We start from the raw sequence: 8,850 nt of genomic DNA, 5'->3' as shown, positions 1-8,850 counted from the left end.
AAAAAGCTTGAGGTGAGGACATTTGCTACTGCCACGTACCTCACTGCCATATTACAGTGAAAGCAAGTCTCAGACCAAGTTCTGCCACACAGCAGACGGTCACTAACAAGCGGGCATAAAGCAGCTCACACTGTCTGTTCTGGAAGCTTGATGAAGCCACAGCCTCTGTCCGGCCTTTTGGATGGTCCGATGAACACCTTGCCTAAGCTTCTGTTCATTGGAGACAAAAGCCAAGACTGCAGAGGCAGGGTTCTGTCAGCCTCTCAGTCAATATCTGACATGGACATCCCGCATCAGTGGAAGCCCACTGGAGGTGATGTGGAACCTTTAGCAGTCCAGTCTGCCGAGGGTGGTGGGCTGCTTGGCTCTCTGGATTCTGACACCCTGATTGTGAAGACAGGGTAAAGTTTATTTTAGCTAGTCCACTTATTAAGAACACTTTTTTTTTTCAGCATTCTTAGAGACAACTTTACTATAAATTTTCTCTTCTTTTACATGTTTAAATTGAACTATATTTGACAAAGAGTCCTTTTAATTTCACTAAAAGGAACCCATTTCTGAAATTTGTTATGCTGATCCACAGGACATCATTTTCCACGGTAAAAAAACAAAACAAAACAATTTTTTATATCCTGTGTGCAAATGAGCAAAGCTGTGTATGACTATGAATTGAGATATAGACAGCAGAGGCACCGGTAGATGGACTTTATGTGAGAATGCTAGGTAACCATCCCAGCTGCTCGTAAAGTTAAAGTTGAAACTAACTGGCACATAAGACCTCACTGTCCATGTGGAAGTGTTTTAAAGTAAAGTACTGTCTTCATTATAGATCCCCAAACCTCAAGCTCTAAGGCTCCCAATCTCTTGGATTCCACAGACTGACCACTGGACTCAACAGTTGCATGCTTTTCAAACTGCAAATTGAGATCCGTTAACAGGTCATAATATGAATTCAGTGGGATATGACCAACATTAAAAACAATGGCAAAGACCTTCCCTGGAGGTCCAGTGGTTAAGACTTTGCCTTCCAGTGTAGGGGGTGTGGGCTTGATCCCTGGTTGGGGAGCTAAAATCCCACATGCTTTGTGGCCAAAAAATCAAAACATAAAACAGAAGCAACATTGTAACATGTTCAATAAAGACTTTAAAAATGGTCTACATCAAAAAGATCTTAAAAAAATAACAAACGACAAAGATATAGCCGATTCACGTCCTTGTACAGCAGAAACTAACACAACATCGTACAGCAATTATACTCCAATAAAAAATAAAAACAATGACATTATATAGAAACATCAGCAGAATAAGAATAGGTGTGGCTCTGTGAAACTTGTTTGTTAGATATTTGTGGCATGTGTTCACTGGAATACTACGTAAAATTTAAAATATCTTTTAAAATGTCTTTTTAATTAAAAAAAAAAGTGAAATTACATTTTACAAGTTTTGTGTTATTTACTCTTTGAATTCCAGTGGTCTGCTCTAGCTACACATTTAGGCAAAACATTTCTCACCTCTTCAAGGGCAGGGTTCTGGCCGAAGATACCCACTTACATCACTGGATGGGATACTTGGCACCTTGATCTGCAGCATCAGCATTCAGATTTATGGTGACTTCACTGCCGTGGCCAAGGACAATGAGTGGGTACTTGCTTTACATTTATGTAACTACAGAGCCAGTCCTGGCAATTTTCCAAAAACAAAAAGGAATCAGTTCCAGAAATTCTGAGCTTTCTCAGCCCCAATCCCCCACTCCAAACTAAAAGCTGTCAGCAACCTTCAGTGGCAGTTCCAGCAAAGAAAAAAGAGATTCTGTCTTTACTAGGTATCAGCATCATGAGTCTATTCTGAACACATACCCTTAACCAAATGTTTTCCTTTATATCAAATAAGTTGAAAAGAATGATTGAAGTTTTTCTGATGATTGCATCACCTCCTTCTCTTTTTGCAAACGGTGACTAGTATTGAGGGGGAAATCTGTCTTCGGCAACAAAGTTCTGTCAAGTGTTTTTAAGAACCTTTTGGTGGAAAGGCAGCCCTACCCCAAGGAGAGATTTTTAACTTTCGGTAGCATTTCTATTAACTAAGTCATCGATGCTCCAAGATCCTGCAGAAGAATTGAAAAATGGAGTTTGCAGGGATGAGTATGTCTACATGATTCTTTAAATGCAAGTTTCTGTGAACTTAGTAATATGACAAAAATTTACAGTATTGACTGCTAATGTGGTTGTTATTCAGTCGCTAAGTAGTGTTTGACTCTTTGCAACCGCATGGACTGCAGGTCCGGCTTCCTGTCCGTCACTATTGCCTGGAGTTTGCTTAAGCTCATGTCCGTTGAGTAGGTGATGCCATCCAACCATCTCATCCTCTGTCCCCTCCTTCTCCTCCTGCCCTCAGTCTTTCCCAGCATCAGGGTCTTTTCCAGTGAGCTGGCTCTTCACATCAGCTGGCCAAAGTATCGGAGCTTCAGCTTCAGCATCAGTCCTTCCAATGAATATTCAGGGTTGATTTCCTTTAGGATTGACTGGCTTGATTTCTTTGCAGTCCAAGGGACTCTCAAGAGTCTTCTTTAGCACCACAATGTGAAAGCATCTATTCTTCAGCTCTCACTCTTCTTTATGGTCCAACTCTCACATCCATACGTGACTACTGGAAAAACCATAGCTTTGGCTATATGGACCTTTGTCAGCAAAGTGATGTCTCCGCTTTTTTGTATGCTGTCTAGGTTTGTCATGGTTTTCTTTCTAAAAGCAAGCATATTTTAATTTCATGACTGCAGTCACCGTCTGCACTGATTTTGGAGCCCAAGAAAATAAAATCTCTCATTGCTTTCACTTTTCCCCCTTCTACTTGCCATGAAGTATTGGCTTCTAATATTAAAATATAAATATATGTATGTATGTGTATTAAAGGTAGTTGAAGAATATAATGTGTTAAAAGGGATGAATGAAAAGTGAGTTTGTTCTATAGTCCAATGGAAGGATATATGGTTTACTGGGAGGAAAACATGCCTAATAATGAGTGGAAAGTGCTGAGAGAAGGAGCTCCCCAAGGAGGGCAAAGAGAGAAACTAGAGGGGAAGGAATCTGTGATGCCTGGGGCAGAAGTCTGGGAGTCAAACGATCTATGGGCTATAGACCATTTGACTCTGGGTTGGGGTGTACACAAAAGCCTTTGAGAGAAGCAGAAATAATGCAGTTAATGATGAGGGAGCCCTGTGAATCATCGATACAGGAAGGGACTGAGAAGGTGGCAGGGATGAGTCATGCCAAGTTGTGGTTCCAGAATCGAGGAGAGGGCTTGAGAGCCCTAAAGAAGCACTTCACGCTTAGAGCAGCCAGCAGATAATTGGAGTCCTTAGTGAGTGTATTGCTGCAGCGTGAGAAATAGCCTATTTTTCAAAAGCCCAGCCTCTTGTTTCAGCAAACAAAATAGTCCAGTTCTTCTAAATTTCTTACAACTGACACCTTTTCCCCACTGCAAAGTCAGAAAAATGTGAGAAATGACTGTCTTGTATGGTTTGGATTTTTTGATATGTGCCCTGGTGGCTCAGATGGTAAAGAATCTGCCTGCAATGAGGGAGACCCCAGTTCGATCCCTGGGTTGAGAAGATCCCCTGGAGAAGGGAATGGCTACCCACTCCAGTATTCTTGCCTGGAGAATCCCATGGACAGAGGAGCCTGGTGGGCTACAGTCCATAGGGTTGCAAAGAGTCAGATGCGACTGAAAATCTAGCGCTTTCACACTTTAATAAGAAATTAAAGTGAAGTTCCAAAATTAAGTACATTTTAGTTTCTTCAGCATACAGTGTGAAGCATATAATACAACGTATTGCCAGCCTGTTTAGTTTATCCTTAGACCAATGTTGGCTGTTGAGTGGGTGGGGCAGAGGGCATGGAAATAGTATCAGAGAGCAAGAGGCGTGATGATAGAGGTCAGGGGCAGCCCTAGGTACTGGACCATCTGCCTTCACATCCCAGCTCTGCACTTTCATCCACCGGAAATCTAGGGCAGGCCACCTGGAGTTTAATTATTTAAATTGGCTGCCCTGTGCAGGCCCCCAACCCCCATATGATTTCTCAGATCTCTGTTAGTTTTATCTAAGAGGCATAGAGATGAAGAATATAGGCTCTGGGCCTGGGCATAAATTCTGACTCTGTCCCTCACCAGCCTTGACATCTTGGGGGCAGTTAAGCAACCTTTCTATGCCTCAATATCTTCAGTTGTGAAATGGGAATAGTAACAGTTACAGTCATAAGTTGCTTTAGTCACGTCTCACTCTTTGCGACCCCATGGACTATAGCCCACTAGGTTCCTCTGTCCGTGGGATTCTCCAGGCAAGAATACTGAAGTGGATGGCCATGCCCTCCTCTAGGGGATCTTCCCAATCCAGGGATTGAACCTGCATTTCCTGTGTCTCCTGTATTGGCAGGTGGATTCTGGGAAACCATTTGGCCCATCCTAGGTATTCCTTATGGAGAAGGAAATGGCACCCCACTCCAGTATTCTCCAGCAGGTATTCATTAAAAGGCTGTGGAGGGACTTCACTGATGGTCCTGTGGTTAAGAATTAGCCTTCTAATGCAGCAGACTTGGGTTAGATCCCCTCATTAAGAAACTAACATCCCACATACTTGGGAGCAACTAAGCCCATGCACTGCAACAATTAATAGAAGCCAACTATTAACAATGAAGAGCCCAGCTGCTGCAAAGAGACCCGACACATAAATAAATATTAGTCAAATAAATACAATTTTTAAACAGAGGCCATTGAGCACATGCATGAATGAATACCTGTAGTCTAACTCAATGGCTTGCCATAGAGATATTGGCTGTCTGTAGCTTTCCAAATTTGCCACATGCACTTGCACTTGTCTGCGTCTCACACACCTCTAGATGGGATATAGACATTGTCTCCTACTTCCTCTCCTATTCTGCCTGTGATGCTCACGAACTAAAAAGGCAAGCTTATACAACATGGGACCCTGAGAGCCTCAGGGAGCACCTCTTCATTCCTCCTTCGGTATACTAGGGAGTCATAATATCCCCAAAGCCTGGAAATCCAAGGACACTAATTAATTATAGACACAAATCCAATCACCCTTCATCCCTTTATCCGTGAATATTTCTGGTGGAGAGCAGTTCCCTCTGTCATTTGCTGCAGAAGTGGACAGGTCCCCAGAGCAGGCTGGCTCCCTGTTAACCCAGAGCCTGTCTATCTGCTGCCTGGGTGGCAGTGGCAGTTCCGCCCCTTCATAAACATTAAGACACGAAATAATGGAATGTTTAGTCTGAGTAATACATTAAGGAAATCAATTAGGCCCACATGCAACTTTCTAAGGTTTTAATTACAGTACTTAGGGTACCACACTAGAGCAGTTTGTCAGGAACATAATTTGTTAATGAATAACAACTGACACAGTGAATTAGCTGGGATTGTAATTAGCTCTCGCTAGCCATCCATTGGAACCCCGATCAAAAGCCAGTCAGTGAAAGAGGAAGAAATCAGCTGTAAATGATAACCTCGACTGCTCTATTGGGGCTGTCTCCCTGATGCTGGTGCACCCAGAGGGGCCTGGCTAAGACCACGTGCAGAGTTTAACTCAAGTGAGGTCAAGGAGCAGCCTCTGCCCCACCCGGGAGCCTGTTAGAAATGCAGACTCTTGGGCCCCCACCCCAGACCTGTCCAATTTTAAGAATCTGCATTTTAAGATGCCCAGGTGATTTCTGAGCATATTGAAGTTTAAGAAGCACTGTCAAAATAAAAACAGCAGAGGTTCAAAGTCAAACAGATCTTACTGTAACTCTTGACACGCTCACCTGCTCACTAGAGGTATATCTTTGGGCAATCGCTAAGTCACTTTGAGCCTCTGTGTCCTTATCAGAAAGTTGCACCTACTAATACCTATAGTGGGGGGTCCTTGTACTGACTAGCAATAACATATGTGTGTGCCTAGCACATAGCAGGTGGACAGTAAATGAGGGCGTAGGAGAAACTCAGAGAGGCTTCCCGAGACCTGGCCCTGACTCCACGTGGTGCCACATGGTCCTCTGTCCCGGGGTCACTTATGTGGGTCATGCCTTCCAGTCTTCCATTCCACAATGGGGAAGGACTAGCAGAGAAGAGATAAAATATTACAAGTAAGTTAAACGAATAGAGAAAATATTTTTAAGGATAAAATAGTGAAATTAGTCAAAGAATATGCTAAAGTTAGATTAAATTGATTTTTTTTTAAGGTGGCCAAATGGCCAAATAGGAAAACACTGGTTGGTAATGTGAAACACTTAGGAGGGTGCATGGCCCAGAGTGTTCTCTGTCTTCCCATGGGAGGGAGGATCCTGAGGAACAAGGTAGTGGTGAGCATTCCTCCCAAGTTGGGGTTCTCTCCAGAGAACTGCGATCCATAGTTAAGGAGCAGTGTTTTAGGAAACACCTCTGACTGACCGTGCACGATGGATATGTTCCTGATAGAGCATGCAAGCTTAAAAATATGTACATCATCTGTCGATGGATATCTTGGTTGCTTCCATGTCCTGGTTATTGTAAATAGTGCTGCAATGAGCATTGGGGTACATGTGTATTTTAGAATTATGGTTTTCTTAGGGTATGTGCTGTGAATGGATAAAGAAGATGTGGTACATATATGAGGAGGAATATTACTCAGTCATGAGAAACAATGAATTTGAGTTAGTTCTAGTGAGGTGGATGAAGCTAGAGCCTTGTGATACAGAGTGAAGCAAGTCAGAAAGAGAAAAACTAACATACTCTCTCTATATGTGAAGTCCAGAAAAATGGTATTGATGAACCTATTTGCAGGGAAGGAATGGAGACGTAGATGTAGAGATCGGACTTGTGGGCACAGTGGGGGAAGGAGTGAGAGGGATCAATGGAGAAAGCAGCATCAACATATATATCATGTGTAAAATGGATATGGGTGGGAAGTTGCTGTTTAACACAGGGAGCCCAGCCTGGCACTCTGTGATGACCTAGGAGGGTGGGATAGGGGAGGGAAGGGAGGCTCAAGAGGGGAGATGTATGTATAATTACAGCTGATTTGTGTTGTTGTATGGCTGAAAGCAACACAATATTGCAAAAATTAAAAAACAAACAAAAAATAGGTACATCAAAGCAATTTCCTCATTAGAGAATTTTCCTCTAAGCTTCCTCACCAAACTCAAGAGTGTTAGAAGGAACTCTTATGTCAGCTGACTATTAGACCATGTGCTCAAACACAAGGATTACCACTGTGTCATGGCTTATACAGAAAATGGAAATATCCTTACAGCACATTGTGGGTAGACTAAAGGGGTTCTGAGGTCATCTGGGGGATAAGGTGGAAAGATAATTTTTTTACATCATGTAATTACAAGAAAAATTAAAAATTGAGAAAAATTTTTGACATACAGTTTGTGATGGCACCCCACTCCAGTACTCTTGCCTGGAAAATCCCATGGATGGAGGAGCCTGGTAGGCTGCAGTCCATAGGGTCATGAAGAATCGGACACGACTGAGCGACTTCCCTTTCCCTTTGCATGAAACATCCAATTAGAGTATTGTCAATTTTTAAAATGAGAAAATAAATGAGTTTTCTTCTGGAAATGTTAACTTTTTAACATCAGATTTGATGCTTGTCTATACTCAATTCCTGATCAAAACTTTTAATAACGATCTTTTCAAATTTTGGATATTCACCATCAATGAGAAATTCTGTTTGCATAAGGAGGTCATAAAAAGTTATTTAAATCATTGTTTTACAGCTATTTCAAAATTTGTAGTAATTGAAATTATACTTAGGGACTATAACAGTCCATCCTTTTCTTGAAAAACCTAATGTTGAAAGTTCTTGTGATAATGCAAGTGATTTTTGAATCTAATTGAACTTTTTCATGTCTAGTACTTCAGAATATTAATGTAGCTCTAATTTGCAAAACTACCACACATCATGAGAGTAGTCATCACCGACAGGACACATCAGTTACAAATGGGCAGAAATCTCAAATATATGGGCAGGCCACCACCAGAAGCTCAACCTTCCTGCTTCCCCTTCTCTCATCACAGACATGTGGCACCCTGGGCTCTGCGCTGTGCTCCTTGAGCACCAGAAGCTCCATGGGCCACTTGTCCATGAGGGGCGACCTGGGCTCCACGCTTAGCTACTGGCATGGCTGTCGATGTGGAAGGGCTCCTGGTTAGTCCTGCTCAGAATGCTGAGACTGATCCATTTGTGCTCAGTGGTGCTGAGTACACTTCTGTTTGTAGGGACTGTGGGAAGTACAGACAGGTCTGGCTTATCTGGGACCACCCTCTGTAGAGCCCCAAATAAGGCTGCTCATGGCCACAGGTTACCAGTCTGGGGTTTCTGGCAGCCCCAAAGGCTTGAGGTTGAAGTTTCTGTTGTGGTACATGTGGAACCTACTCATGGCACGCAACTGGGCCCATTGGGAATCTCCAGATTACTCATATGCAGGAACCAAATCATCCTCTTTCTCTTCTACTTCTTGAATCTGTACATGGTAGGCTGTCTTGCCCCTTCCTCTTTTACTTCCCATTCCAAGGATTGGTTGAATGATTGGGGTCTTTCTCTGCTGTGTTGGAGGAGACTTGGCCAACTCTGGCTGGATTTCATTTCTTCCCAGGGACAATCTGACTTTGTCTATTCTTCTCATGCTACAGGAAGATGCCTGGAATACTCAGCACTAGGATTGGATCAAATGTGGTCCTTTTAGTGCTTTGACTGGCTCCACTGCCTCTGGTAGTTGGGGTTCTCTGTGCTTTGTCTTTGCATGACAACAATAACATGCCATTCTTGGGTTTGAGGACTAGAAGAGGAGGCAGAGTAGGAAGCCTCATCTG

The sequence above is a fragment of the Bos indicus genome, chromosome 8 (genome assembly GCF_029378745.1).
Source record: "Bos indicus isolate NIAB-ARS_2022 breed Sahiwal x Tharparkar chromosome 8, NIAB-ARS_B.indTharparkar_mat_pri_1.0, whole genome shotgun sequence".
Taxonomy (NCBI): domain Eukaryota; kingdom Metazoa; phylum Chordata; class Mammalia; order Artiodactyla; family Bovidae; genus Bos; species Bos indicus.
This window is presented reverse-complemented; position numbering follows the sequence as displayed.